We start from the raw sequence: 16,545 nt of genomic DNA on the forward strand, positions 1-16,545 counted from the left end.
GTCACCATAGAAAAGCCTACAGACACCGCGGTGACGGCGGCCAATGAGACCAGCTGGACTCCTGGCTACTTCAAAACGCTGTTGACTCAGTGGCCATCATGGTCCTGGATCACGACTGGGCCTGGACTGTCTGGGAGTTGAGTGGGCAGGGCTGTGATATCTGGTGCTGTTTGTACGTTAATTTAGGGGCCTAATTGAAGAAAGCACAGACTACTGGTCAGAGCATCTAGACTGGCAGAAACCGTCAGCCTAAGGTGGCCGAACAAATGTGGGGCGGGTTAAAACCAGACCCCCAGCATCTCTGCGCATCTCTTTACTGGACCCTTAAAGGTCATTAGAATCTATAATACTTCCAATGCTGGCGCTCAGGCAGACGAGCAGTGAGGCAGGAGGCCTGGGGACAATCAACCTCACCTGGAGGCTGCTGGGGAGAAGTTCTGCCCCTCCCCACAAGTATGAGGACTCCCAACTCAGCACGAAGCAGTTACAGAAGAGGGGTCTGCACCCACAGCGCCCCAAGAATGAGGAATGGGACAAAAGGCAGAGGAGTGGTTTGTCACCGGCAAAGCCCATGAAAAATTCCTGGGAGATAAAAATAGAATCTGGGCAATAAAATAAAGTCTAACCCTTTTTTCCTCTGTGCTTTGTCTAATTTCACGTGCTCCTAGGGTTTCGCATGCAGAGGTCCCACACCCGGCACTTCAGACCCGATTTCCTAATGCAGAATGGCTGGGTTGACATTTCAGCTCCCGGGGCCCCATGCAGACTCCGCGACATAGAGCCTGAGCTGCAGCCAACCCGCCCCTTGAGAGCTCCGCCCCTTGCTCCCGCTGATGCTGCTGGGATCCCTACCCAGCAGCGCAGCCCACAGCCTATGGGGTAGTGCACGCTCTCATCTCTCAATTCTCTGAAGAAAATATAAAGTTTCCCTTGCTTCTGAACCAAACTCAGTCTTGATCTGTTGGCTCCAATGACACTGGGCATGGGCAGCCTTGTTGGGGCCCACTCTGGTGGATCAGTAAAAGAAATTGACAACATTGTAACTTCAATGAACAGATGTGTGAGGAAAACTGTAATTAACATATAGCAGTGTATAAGCCTCGGGTAAAATAGGATGTTTCTAACACTTCCATTGGATTTTTCCATCACTTTATATGGAGCACAGGGGCACGGCAATTTACCCGTTCCATAACGCTAACCCTAACCCTAACCCTAATCCTAAACCGAACCATTAACCTAACCCTTACACAACACGGTACCCTAATCCTAACCCATACAATAACAATAACGCATAATCTAACACATACCCTAACACTAACCCGTTGTCATACCATAAACTGGACCCTGAAACGTACCCTTTCCCTAACCATAACCCTAACCCAAACCTAAAACCTAACCCTAACCCTAAACCTAATCCTAACCCATACACTAACACTAACGCGTACCCTAAAACGTACGCTACCCTAAACCGTTTTCAAACCCTAACCGGTAACCGAAACCGTACCAGATCCCTAACCCTAACCCTAAGCCTAACCCTAACCCGTACTCTAACACTAACATGTACACTAACATGTACGCTAAACGTAAACAAATATCGCACCCTAATCTGTACCCTAAACCGTCCACGTCCCCTAACCCTAACCCTAACCCTAACCCGTGCCCTAATCCTAACCCGTACGCTAACACTAACCCGTACCCTAACACGTACGCTAACCCTAAACCGTTGTCGTACCATATCCTGTACCCTACACCGTCCCCGTTCCCTAACCCTAACCCTAACCCTAAGCCTAACCCTAAACCTTACCCGAAGCCTTACCCTAACCCGTTCCCTAATCCTAACCCGTATGCTAACACTCACCCGTACCCTAACACGTACGCTCACCCTAAACACTTGTCGTACCCTAACCTGTACCCTAAACCGTCCCCGTCCCCGTCACCTAACCCTAACCCGAACCCTAAACCTAACCCTCACCCGAAGCCTTACCCTAACCCGTCCCCTAATCCTAACCCGTACGCTAACACTAACCCATGCCCTAACACGTGCGCTCAACCTAAACCGTTGTGGTACCCTACCATGTACCCTAAACTGTCCCCGTCCCCGTCCCCGTCCCTTAACCCTAACCCTAACCCTAAACCTTACCCGAAGCCTTACCCTAACCCGTCCCCTAATCCTAACCCGTACGCTTACACTAACCCGTACCCTAACACGTACGCTCACCCTAAACCGTTGTCGTACACTAACCTGCACCCTAAAGCGTCCCCGTCCCCTAACTCTAACCCTAACCCTAAACCTAACCCTAACCCGTACCCGAAGCCTTACACTAAACCGTCCCCTAATCCTAACCCGTACGCTAACACTAACCCGTACCCTAACACGTACGCTCACCCTAAACCGTTGTCGTACCCTAACCTGTACCCAAAACCGTCCCCGTCCCCGTCCCCTAACCCTAACCCTAACCCTAATCCTAACCCTAACCCTTACCCGAAGCCTTAACCTAACTCGTCCCCTAATCCTAACCCGTACGCTAACACTAACCCGTACCCTAACACGTACGCTCACACTAAACGGTTGTCGTACTCTAAACTGTACCCTAAAACGTCCCCATCCCGATCCCCTAACCCTAACCCTAACCCTAACCCTTACCCAAAGCCTTACCCTAACCCGACCCCTAATCCCAACCAGTACGCGAACACTAACCCGTACCCTAACACATACGCTCACCCTAAACCGTTGTCATACACTAGCCTGTACCCTAAACCGTCCCCGTCCCCTAACCTTAACCCTAACCCTAACCCTAAACCTTACCCTAATCCGTCCCCTAATCCTAACCCATACGCTAACACTAACCCGTACCGTAACACGTACGCTCACCCTAAACCGTTGTTGTACCGTAACCTGTACCCCAAACCGTCCCCGTCCCCGTCCCCATCCCCTAACCCTAACCCTATTCCTAAACCTTACCCGAAGCCTTAACCTAACCCGTCCCCTAATCCTAACCCGTACGCTAACACTAACCCGTATCCTAACACGTACACTCACCCTAAACCGTTGTCATACCCTAACCTGTACCCTAAACCGTCCGCGTCCCCTAACCCTAACCCTAACTCTAACCCTAACCCTTAGCAGAAGCCTTACCCTAACCCGCCCCCTTATCCTAACCCGTACGCTAACACTAACCCGAACCGTAACACGTACGCTCACACTAAACCGTTGTCGTACCCTAACCGGTACCCTAAACCGTTCCCGTCCCCTCACCCTAAGCCTAACCCTAACCCCAACCCTAACCCTAACCCTTAGCCGAAGCCTTACCCTAACACGTCCCATAATCCTAACCCGTACGCTAACACTAACCCGTACCCTAACATGTACGCTCAACCGAAACCATTGTCGTACCCTAACCTGTACACTAAACCATCCCCATCCCCTAACCCTAAACCTAACCATAACCCTAACACTTACCCGAAGCCTTACCCTAACCCGTCCCCTAATCCTAACCCGTATGCTAACACTAAACTGTACCCTAACACATACGCTCACCTTAAACCATTGTCGTACCCTAACCTGTACCCTAAACCGTCCCGTCCCCGTCCCCTAACCCTAACCGTAACCTTAACCCTAACCCTTACCTGAAGCCTTACCCTAACCCGTTCCCTAATCCTAACCCGTATGCTAACACTAACCCGTATCCTAACACGTACGCTCACCCTAAACCGTTGTCGTACACTAAGGTCTACCCTAAACCGTCCGTGTCCCCGTCCCCGTCCCCTAACCCTAACCTTAACCCTAACCCTTACCCGAAGACTTACCCTAACCCGTCCCCTAATTCTAACCCGTACGCTAACACTAACCCGTACCCTAACACGAACGCTCACACTATACCATTGTCGTACCCTAACCTGTACCCTAAACCGTCCCCGTCCCCTAACCCTAAACCTAACCCTAACCCTAACCCTAACCCTTACCCGAAGCCTTACCCTAACCCGTCCCCTAATCCGAACCCGTACCCTAACACGTACGCTCACCGTAAACTGTTGTCGTACTCTAACCTGTACCCTAAACCGTCCGCGTCCCCTAACCCTAACCCTAACTCTAACCCTAACTGTTAGCCGAAGCCTTACCCTAACCCGCCCCCTTATCCTAACCCGTACGCTAACACTAACCCGTACCATAACACGTACGCTCACCCTAAACCGTTGTCGTACCCTAACCTGTACCCTAAACCGTTCCCGTCCCCTCACCCTAAGCCTAACCCAACCCTAACCCTAACCCTAACACTTAGCCGAAGCCTTACCCCACCCCGTCCCCTAATCCTAACACGTACGCTAACACTAACCCGTACCCTAACACGTACGCTCACCCGAAACCATTGTCGTACCCTAACCTGTACACTAAACCGTCCCCGTCCCCGTCCCCTAACCCTAACCCTAACCCTAACCCTTACCCGAAGCCTTACCCTAACCCGTCTCCTAATCCTAACCCGTACGCTTACACTAACCCGTACCCTAACACATACACTCACCCTAAACCGTTGTCGTACCGTAACCTGTACACTGAACCGTCCCCGTCCCCGTCCCCTAACCCTAACCCTAACCCTAACCCTTACCCGAAGCCTTACCCTAATCCGTCCCCTAATCCTAAACCATACGCTAACACCAACCCGTACCCTAACACGTACGCTCACCCTAAAACATTGTCAAACATTAACCTGTACCCAAAACCGTCCCTGTCCCCTAACCCTAACCCTGACCGTAACCCTAAACCTAACCCTTACCCGAAGCCTTACCCTAACCCGTCCCCTAATCCTAACCCGTACGCTAACACTAACCCGTACCCCAACACGTACGCTCACCCTAAACCGTTGTCGTACACTAACCTGTACCCAAAACCGTCCCCGTTCCTGTCCCCTAACCCTAACCCTAACCCTAACCCTAACCCTAACCCTTACCCGAAGCCTTACCCTAACCTGTCCCTTAAGCCTAACCCGTACGCTAACACTAACCCATACCCTAACACGTACGCTCACCCTAAACCGTTGTCGTACGCTAACCCGTACCCTAAACCGTCCCCGTCCCCGTCCCCTAACCCTAACCCTAACCCTAACCCTAACCCTAACCCTAACCCTAACCCTTACCCGAAGCCTTACCCTAACCTGCCCCCTAATCCTAACCCGTACGCTAACACTAACCCGTACCCTAACAACTACGCTCACCCTAAACGGTGGTCGTACCCTAACCTGTACCCTAAACCGTCTCCGTCCCCTAACCCTAACCCTAACCCTAACCCTAACCCTTACCCGAAGCCTTACCCTAACCCGTCCCCTAATCCTAACCCGTAAGCTAACACTAACCTGTACCCTAACACGTACGCTCACCTTAAACCATTCTCGTACCCTAACCTGTACCCTAAACTGTCCCGTCCCCGTCCCCTAACCCTAACCCTAACCTTAACCCTAACACTTACCTGAAGCCTTACCCTAACCCGTTCCCTAATCCTAACCCGTACGCTAACACTAACCCGTACCCTAACACATACGCTCACCCTAATCCGTTGTCGTACCCTAAGTTCTACCCTAAACCTTCCCCGTCCCCGTCCCCTAAACCTAACCCTAACCTTAACCCTAACCCTTACCCGAAGAGTTACCCTCACCCGTCCCCTAATCCTAACCCGTACGCTAACACTAACCCATACCCTAACACTTATGCTCACCCTAAACCATTGTCGTACCCTAACCTGTACCCTAAACCGTCCCCGTCCCCTAACCCTAACCCTATTTCTAACCCTAAACCTAACCCTTACCCAAAGCCTTACCCTAACCCGTCCCGTAATCCGAACCCGTACCCTAACACGTACGCTCACCCTAAATCGTTGTCGTACCGTAACCTGTACCCTAAACGGTCCCCGTCTCCTAACCCTAACCCTAACGCTAACCCTAAAGTTTACCCGAAGCCTTACCCTAAGCCGTCCCCTAATCCTAACCCGTACGCTTACACTAACCCGTACCCTAACACGTATGCTCACCCTAAACCGTTGTCGTACCCTAACCTGTACACTAAACCGTCCCCGTCCCCGTCCCCTAACCCTAACCCTAACCCTAAGCCTTACCCAAAGCCTTACCCTAACCCGTCCCCTAATCCTAAACCGCACGCTAACACTAACCCGTACCCTAACACGTACGCTCACCCTAAACCGTTGTCATACCCTAACCTGTACCCTGAACCGTCCCGTCCCTTAACCCTAAGCCTAACCCTAACCCTTACCCTAACCCTTACCAGAAGCCTTACCCTAACCCATTCCATAATCCTAACCCGTACGCTAACACTAACCCGTACCCTAACACGTATGCTCACCCTAAACCGTTGTCATACATTAACCTGTACCCCAAACCATCCCCGTCCCCTAACACTAACCCTAAGCCTAACCCTAACCCTAACCCTTACCCGAAGCCTTACACTAAACCGTCCCCTAATCCTAACCCGTACGCTAACACTAACCCGAACCCTAACACATACGCTCACCCTAAACTGTTGTTGTACCCTAACCTGTACCCTAAACCGTCCCCGATCCCTAACCCTAACCGTAACCCTAAACCTAACCCTTACCCGAAGCCTTATCCTAACAGGTCCACAAATCCTAACCCGTACGCTAACACTAACCCGTACCCTAACACGTACGCTCACCCTAAACCGTTGTCGTACCCTAACCTGTACCCTAAACCGTCCCCGTCCCCGTCCCCGTCCCCGTCCACGTCCCCTAACCCTAACCCTAACCCGAACACTAACCGTTACCCGGAGCCTTACCCTAACCCGTCCCCTAATCCTAACACGTACGCTAACACTAACCCGTACCCTAACACGTACGCTCACCCTAAAACGTTGTTCTACCCTAACATGTACCCTAAACCGTACCCGTCCCCGTCCCCTAACCCTAAACCTAAACCTAACCCTTACCCGAAGCCTTACCCTAACCCGTACCCTAATCCTAACCGGTACGCTATCACTAAACCGTATCGTGACACGTACGCTCACCCTAAACCGTTGTCGTTCCCTAACCTGTACCTTAAACCGTCCCTGTCCCCTAAACCTAACCCTAACCCTAACTATTACCTGTAGCCTTACCCTAACACGTCCCCTAATCCTAAACCGTATGCTAACACTAACCCGTATCCTAACACGTACGCTCACGCTAAACCATTGTCGTACACTAACCTGTACACTAAACCGTCCCCGTCCCTGTCCCCGTCCCCTAACCCTAACCCTAACCCGAACCCTTACCGGAAGCCTTACCCTAACCCGGCCCCTAATCCTAACCCGTACGCTAACACTAACCTGTACCCTAACACGTACGCTCACTCTAAACCGTTGTCGTACCCTAACCTGTACCCTAAACCATACCCGCCCCCTAACCCTAACCCTAACCCTAACCCTAACACTTACCCGAAGCCTTACCCTAACCTGTCCCCTAATCCCAACCCGTACGCTTACACTAACCTGTACACTAACACGTACGCTCACCCTAAACTGTTGTCATACCCTAACATGTACCCTAAACCGTCCCAGATCCCTAACCCTAACCATAACCCTTACCCGATGCTTATCCTAACCCGTCACCTAATCCTAACCCGTACGCTAACACTAACCCGTACCCTAACACGTACGCTCACCCTAAACCGTTGTCGTACACTAACCTGTACCTTAAACAGTCCCCGTCCCCTAACCCTAACCCTAACCCTAACCCTAAACTTAACCTTTACCCGAAGCCTTACCCTAACCCGTCCCCTAATCCTAACACGTACACTAACACTAACCCGTACCCTAACACGTACGCTCACCCTAAACCGTTGTCGTACACCAACCTGTACCCTAAACCATCCCCGTCCCCTAACCCTAACCCTAACCCTAACCCTAACCCTAACCCTAACCCTTACCCGAAGCCTTACCCTAACCCGTACCCTAATCCTAACCCGTATGCTAACACTAACCTGTACCATAACACGTACGATCACCCTAAGCCGTTGTCGTACCGTAATCTGTACCCTAAACCGTCCCCGTCCCCGTCCCCGTTACCTAACCCTAACACTAACCCTAACCCTTACCCTAAGCCTTACTCTAACCCGTCCCCTAATCCTAACCCGTACGCTAACACTAACCCGTACCCTAACACGTACGCTCACCCTAATCCGTTGTCGTACCCTAACCTGTACCCTAAACCATCCCTGTCCCCGTCCCCGTCCCCTAACCCTAACCCTAACCCTAAACATAAACCTTACCCGAAGCCTTACCGTAACCCGTCCCATAATCCTAACCCGTACGCTAACACTAAGACGTACCCTAACACGTACGCACACCCTAAACAGTTGCCGTACCCTAACCTGTACCCTAAACCGTCCACGTCCCCTAACGCTAACCCAAACCATAACCCTAACCCTTACCCGAAGCCTTACCCTAACCCGCCCCCTAATCCTAACACGTACGCTAACACTAACCCATACCCTAACAAGTACGCTCACCCTAAACGGTTGTCGTACCCTAACCTGTACCCTAAACCGTCTCCGTCCCCTAACCCTAACCCTAACCCTAACCCTACCCTATCCCTAACACTTACCCGAAGCCTTACCCTAACCCGTCCCCTAATCCTAACCCGTACGCTAACACTAATCTGTACCCTAACACGTACGCTCACCTTAAACCATTGTGGTACCCTAACCTGCACCATAAAATGTCCCGTCCCCGTCCCCTAACCCTAACCCTAACCTTAACCCTAACACTTACCTGAAGCCTTACCCTAACCCGTTCCCTAATCCTAACCCGTGCGCTAACACTAACCCGTACCCTAACACATACGCTCACCCTAATCCGTTGTCGTACAATAAGCTCTACCCTAGACCGTCCCCGTGCCCGCCCCCTAACCCTAACCGTAACCTTAACCCTAACCCTTACCCGAAGAGTTACCCTAACACGTCCCCTAATCCTAACCCGTACGCTAACACTAACCCGTACCCTAACACGTACGCTCACCCTAAACCATTGTCGTACCCTAACCTGTACCCTAAACCGTCCCCGTCCCCTAACCCTAACCCTATCCCTAACCCTAACCCTAACCCTTACCCAAAGCCTTACCCTAACTCGTCCCGTAATCCGAACCCGTACCCTAACACGTACGCTCACCCTAAATCGTTGTCGTACCGTAACCTGTACCCTAAACGGTCCCCGTCCCCTAACCCTAACCCTAACGCTAACCCTAACATTTACCCGAAGCCTTACCCTAACCCGTACCCTAATCCTAACCCGTACGCTTACACTAACCCGTACCCTAAAACGTACGCTCACCCTAAACCGTTGTCGTACCCTAACCTGTACACTAAACCGTCCCCGTCCCCGTCCCCGTCCCCTAACCCTAACCCTAAGCCTTACCCGAAGCCTTACCCTAACCCGTCCCCTAATCCTAAACCGTACGCTAACACTAACCCGTACCCTAACACGTACGCTCACCCTAAACCGTTGTCATACACTAACCTGTACCCTAAACCGTCCCCGTCCCCTAACCCTAAACCTAACCCTAACACTAACCCTAATCCTTACTAGAAGCCTTACCCTAACCCGTCCCATAATCCTAACCCGTACGCTAACACTAACCCGTACCCAACACGTATGCTCACCCTAAACCGTTGTCATACATTAACCTGTACCCCAAACCATCCCCGTCCCCTAACACTAACCCTAAGCCTAACCCTAACCCTAACCCTTACCCGAAGCCTTAATCTAAACCGTCCCCTAATCCTAACCCGTACGGTAACACTAAGCCGTACCCTAACACGTACGCTCACCCTAAACTGTTGTCGTACCATAAACTCTACCCTAAAACGTCCCCGTCCCCTAACCCTAACCCTAACCTTAACCCTAACCCTTACCCGAAGCCTTACCCTAACCCGTCCCCTAATCCTAACCCGTACGCTCACCCTAAACCGTTGTCGTACCTAACTTTAACCCTAAACTGTCCCCGTCCCGGCCACTAACCCTAACACTAACACTAACCCTAACCCTTACCCGAAGCCTTAACCTAACCCGTCCCCTAATCCTAACCCGTATGCTAACACTAACCCGTACCCTAACACGTACGCTCACCCTAAACCGTTGTTGTAACCTAACCTGTACCCTAAACCGTCCCCGTCGCCTAACCCTAACCCTAACCGTAACACTAACCCTAACCCTTACCCGAAGCCTTACCGTAACCCATCCCCTAATCCTAAACCGAACGCTAACACTAAACCGTACCCTAACACGTATGCTCACCCTAAACCGTTGTCTTAACCTAACCTGTACCCTAAACCGTCCCCGTCCCCGTCCCCTAACCCTAACCCTAACCCTAATGCTTACCCCAAGACTTACCCTAACCCGTACCCTAATCCTAACCCGTACCCTAACACGTACGCTCACCCTAAACCGTTGTCGTACATTAAACTGTACCCTAAACAGTCCCCATACCCTAACACTAACCATAGCCATAACCCTAGCCCTAAACCTTACCCAAAGCCTTACGCTAACCCGTCCCCTAATCCTAAACCGTACGCTAACACTAACCCATACCCTAACACGTACGCTCACCCTAAAGTGTTGTCGTACCCTAACCTGTACCCTAAACCGTCCCCATCCCATAACCCTAACCCTAACCCTAAACCTAACCCTAACCCTTACCCAAAGCCTTACCCTAACCCGTACCCTAATCCTAACCCGTACTCTAACACTAACCCGTACCCTAACACGTACGCTCACCCTAAACCATTGTCGTATCCTAACCTGTACCCTAAACCGTCCCCGTCCCCGTCCCCTAACCCTAACCCTAACCCTAACACTTACCCGAAGCCTTACCCTAACAGGTCCCCTAATCCTAACCGTTCGCTAACATTAACCCGTACCCTAACACGTACGCTCACCCTAAACCATTGTCGTACCCTAACCTGTACCCTAAACCATCCCCGTCCCCGTCCCCGTCCCCTAACCCTAACCCTAACCCTAACCCTTACCCGAAGCCTTACCCTAACCCGTCCCCTAATTCTAACCAGTACACAAACACTAACCCGTACCCTAACACGTACACTCATCCTAAAACATTGTCGTACCTTAACGTGTACCCTAAAACGTCCCCGTCCCAGTCCCCGTCCCCGTCCCCGTCCCCTAACCCTAACCCTTACCCGAAGCCTTACACTAACCCGTCCCCTAATCCTAACCCGTACCCTAACACTAAACAGTACCCAAACACGTACACTCACACTAAACCGTTGTCGTACCCTAAACTGTACCCTAAACCGTCCCCGTCCCCGTCCCCTAGCCCTAACCCTAACCCTAACCCTTATGCAAAGCCTTACCCTAAAACGTCCCCTAATCCTAACCCGTATGCTAAAACTAACCCGTCCCCTAACACGTACGCTCACCCTAAAGCGTTGTCGTACATTAACCTGTACCTTAAACAGTCCCCGTCGCCTAACACTAACCCTAACCCTAACCCTAACCCTAACCCTTATCCGAAGCCTTACCCTAACCCGTACCCTAATCCTAACCCGTACGCTAACACTAAACCTTACCCTAACACGTACGCTCACCCTAAACTGTTGTCGTACCTTAACCTGTACCCTAAACCGTCCCCGTCCCCTAACCCTAACACTAACCCTAACACTTACCCGAAGCCTTACCATAACACGTCCACTAATCCTAACCCGTACGCTAACATTAACCCATACCATAACACGTACGCTCACCCTAAACCATTGTCGTACCCTAACCTGTACCCTAAACCGTCCCCATCACCGTTCCCTAACCCTAACACTAACCCTAACCCTAAACCTTACCGAAAGCCTTACCCTAACCCGTCCCCTAATCCTAACCGGTACGCTAACACTAACCCATACCTTAACACGAACGCTCACCCTAAACCGTTGTCGTAACCTAACCTGTACCCTAAACCGTCACCGTTCCCTAATCCTAACCCTAACCTTAACCCTAACCCTTAACCTAACCCGTCCCCTAATCCTAACCCGTACGCAAACACTAAACCGTACCCTAACACGTACGCTCACCCTAAACCGTTGTCGTACAGTAACCTGTACCCTAAACCGTCCCCGTCGCCTAACCTAACCCTAACCCTAATCCTAACCCTAACCCTTACCCGAAGGCTTACCCTAACCCGTCCCCTAATCCTAACCTGTACGCTAACAGTAACCCGTACCCTAACACGTACGCTCACCCTAAACCGTTCCCGTCCCCTAACCCTAACCCTAACCCTAACCCTAACACGTACCCGAAGCCTTACCCTAACCCGGCCCATAATGCTAACCCGTACGCTAACACTAAACCGTACCCTAACACATACGCTCACCCTAAACCTTTGTCTTACCCTAACCTGTACCCTAAACCGTCCCCGTCCCCTAACCAAAAACCTAACCCTAAACCTTACCCAAAGCCTTACCCTAACCCGTCCCATAATGCTAACCCGTACGCAAACACTAACCCGGACCCTAAAACGTACGCTCACCCTAAAACATTGTCATACCCTAAACTTTACCCTAAACCGTCCCTTTACCCTTACAGTAACCATAACCCTAACCCTAACCCTAACACTTACCCGAAGACTTACCCTAACCCGTCCCCTATTCCTAACCTGTATGCTAACACTAACCTGTACCCTAACACGTACGCGCACCCTAAACCGTTGTCATACTCTAACCTGTAACCTAAACCGTCCCCATCCCCTAATCCTAACCCTAACCCTAACCATAACCCTATCCCTTACCCGAAGCCTTATCCTAACCCGTCCCCTAAACCTAACCTGTACGCTAACACTAACCCGTACTCTAAAATGTACGCTCACCCTAAAGCGTTGTCGTACCCTAAACTGTACCCTAAACCGTCCCCGTCCGCTAACCCTAACCCTAACCCTAACCCTAACACTAACCCTTACCCGAAGCCTTACCCTAACCCTTCCCCTAACCCTAACCCTAACCCTAACCCTAACCCTTACCCGAAGCCTTACACTAACGCGTCCCCTAATCCTAACCCGAAAGCTAACACTTACCCTTACCCTAACACGTACGCTCACCCTAAACCGTTGTCGTACCCGAACCTGTACCCTAAACCGTCCCCATCCCCTAAACCTTACCCTAACCCTAACACTAACCCTTACCCGAAGCCTTACCCTAACCCGTCCCCTAATCCTAACATGTACGCTAACACTAACCCGTACCCTAACACGTACGCTCACTCTAAATCGTTGTCGTACACTAACCTGTACCCTAAACCGTCCTCGTCCCCTAACCCTAACCATAACCCTAACCCTAACACATACCCTAAGCCTTACGCTAACCCGTCCCCTAATCCTAACCTGTACGCTAACACTAACCCGTACCCTAACACATACGCTCACCGTAAACCGTTGCATACCCTAACCTGTACCCGAAACCGTCCCTGTTCCCTAACCCTAACCCTAACCCTAACCCTTAACTGAAGCCTTACCCTAACCCGTCCCCTAATCCTAACCCGTACGCTAACACTAAAACGTACCCTAACACGTACGCTCACACTAAACCGTTGTCGTACCATAAACTGTACCACAAACCGTCCCCGTCCCCTAACCCTAACCCTAACGCTAACCCTAATTCTTACACGAAGCCTTAACGTAACCCGTCCCCTAATCCTAACCCGTACGCTAACACTAACCCGTACCCTAACACGTACGCTCACCGTAAACCGTTGCGTACCCTATCCTGTACCCGAAACCGTCCCTATCCCCTAACCCTAACCCTAACCCTAGCCCTAAGCCATACACGAAGCCTTACCCTAACCCGTCCCCTAATCCTAACCAGTACGCTAACAGTAACCCGTACCCTAACACGTACGCTCACCCTAAACCGTTGTCGTACCGTAACCTGTAGCCTAAACCGTCCCCGTCCCCTAAACCTAACCCTAACCCTAAACCTAACCCTAACCCTTACCCGAAGCCTTACCCTAACCCGTCCCCTAATCCTAAACCGTACGCTAACAATAACCCGTACCCTAACATGTACGCTCACCAGAAACAGTTGTCGTACACTAACCTGTACCCTAAACCGTCCCCATCCCCTAACCATAACTCTATCCCTAACCCTAACCCTAACTCTAACCCTTACCCGAAGCCTTACCCTAACCCATCCCCTAATCCTAAACCGTACACTAACACTAACCCGTACGCTAACACGTACGCTCACCCTAAACCGTTGTCGTAACCTAACCTGTACCGAAAACCGTCCCCGTACCCGTCCCCTAACCCTAACCCTTACCCTAACCCTAACACTTACCTGAAGTCTTACCCTAACCCGTCCCCTAAACCTATCCCGTATGCTAACACTAACCCATAACCTAACACGTACGCTCACCCTAAACCGTTGTCGTACCCTAACCTGTACTCTAAATCGTCCCCGTCCCCTAACCCTAACCCTAACCGTAAACCTAACCCTTACCCGAAGCCTTACCCTAACCCCTCCCTTAAACCTAACCCGTACGCTAACACTAACCAATACCCTAACACGTACGGTCAACCTAAACCATTGTCGTACACTAACCTGTACCCTAATCCGTCCCCGTCCCCTAACCCTTACCCTAACCCAAACCCTAATCCTAACCCTTAACCGAAGCCTTACCCTAACATGTCCCCTATTCCTAACCCGTACGCTAACATTAACCCGTACCCTAACACGTATGCTCACCCTAAACCGTTGTCGTACCCTAACCTGTACCCTAAACCGTCCCGGTCCCCGTTCCCTAACGCTAACACTAACCCTAACCCTAAACCTTACCCGAAGCCTTACCCTAAACCGTCCCCTAATCCGAACCCGTACCCTAACACGTATGCTCAACCTAAAGCGTTGTCGTACCCTAACCTGTACCCTAAACCGTCCCCATCCCCTAACACTAACCCTAACCCTAACCCTAACCCTAACCCTAATCCTAACACTTACCCCAAGCCTTACCCTTACCCTTCCCCTAATCCTAACCCGTACGGTAACACTAACCCGTACCCTAACACGTACGCTCAACCTAAACCGTTGTCGTACACTATCCTGTACCCTAAACCGTCCCCGTCCCGGTCCCCTAACTCTAATCCTAACCCTAAACCTAAACCTAACCCTTACCCGAAGCCTTACCCTAACCCGTCCCCTAATCCTAACCCGGACGCTAACACTAACCCATACCCTAACACGTACGCTCACCCTAAACCGTTGTCGTACACTAACCTGTACCCTAAACCGTCCCCGTCCCCTAACCCTAACCCTAATCCTAACCCTAACCCTAACACATACCCGAAGCCTTACCCTAACCCGTCCCCTAATCCTAACCCGTACGCTTACACTAATCCATACCCTAACATGTACGCTCACCCTAAAACGTGGTCATACACTAATCTGTACCCTAAACCGTCCCCTTTCCCTAACCCTAACCCTAACCCTAACCATTACCCGAAGCCTTACACTAACCCGTCCCCTAATCCTAACCCGTACGCTAACACTAAACCGTAACCTAACATGTACGCGCACCCTATACCGTTGTCGTAACCTAACCTGTACCCTAAACCGTCCCCGTCCCCTAACCCTAAACCTAACCCTAAACCTAAGTCTAACACTTACCCGAAGCCTTACCCAATCCCGTCCCCTAATCCTAACCCGTACGCTAACACTATCCCGTACCCTAACAGGTATGCTCACCCTAAACCGTTGTCGTACCCTAATCTGTACCCTAAACCGTCCCCGTCCCCTAACCCTAACACTAACCCTAACCCTAAGCCTAACCCTAACCCTTAACCGAAGCCTTACCCAAACCCGTCCCCTAATCCTAACCCGTACGTTAACACTAACCCGTACCCTAACACGTACGCTCACCCTAAACCGTTGTTGTACAATAAACGTTAGCCTAAACCGTCCCTGTCCCCTAACCCTAACCCTAACCCTAACCCTAACCCTTACCCGAAGCCTTACCGTAACCCGTCCCCTAATCCTAACCCGTACACTAACACTAACCCGTATCCTAACACGTACGCTCACCCTAAACCGTTGTTGTACCCTAACCTGTACCCTAAACCTTCCCCGTCCCCTAACCCTAACCCTAACCCTAACCCTAACCCTAACCCTAACCCTTACCCGAAGCCTTACCCTAACTCGTCCCCAATCCTAACCCATACGCTAACACTAACCCGTACCCTAACACGTACGCTCACAAGAAACAGTTGTCGTACACTAACCTGTACCCTAAACCATCCCCGTCCTCTAACCGTAACCCTTACCCTAAACCTAACCCTTACCCGAAGCCTTACCCTAACCCGTCCCCTAATCCTAACCCGTACGCTAACACTAAACAGTACCCTAACAATTACGCTCATCCTAAACGGTTGTCGTACCCTAACCTGTACCCTAAACCGTTCCCTAACCCTAACCCTAACCCTAACCCCAACCCTAACCCTTACCCGAAGCCTTACCCTAACCCGTCCCCTAATCCTAACCCGTATGCTAACACTAACACGTACCC

The sequence above is a fragment of the Delphinapterus leucas genome, chromosome 10 (genome assembly GCF_059928025.1).
Source record: "Delphinapterus leucas isolate spDelLeu-1000000601 "Yukka" chromosome 10, BTC_Dleu_Yukka2, whole genome shotgun sequence".
Lineage (NCBI taxonomy): Eukaryota > Metazoa > Chordata > Mammalia > Artiodactyla > Monodontidae > Delphinapterus > Delphinapterus leucas.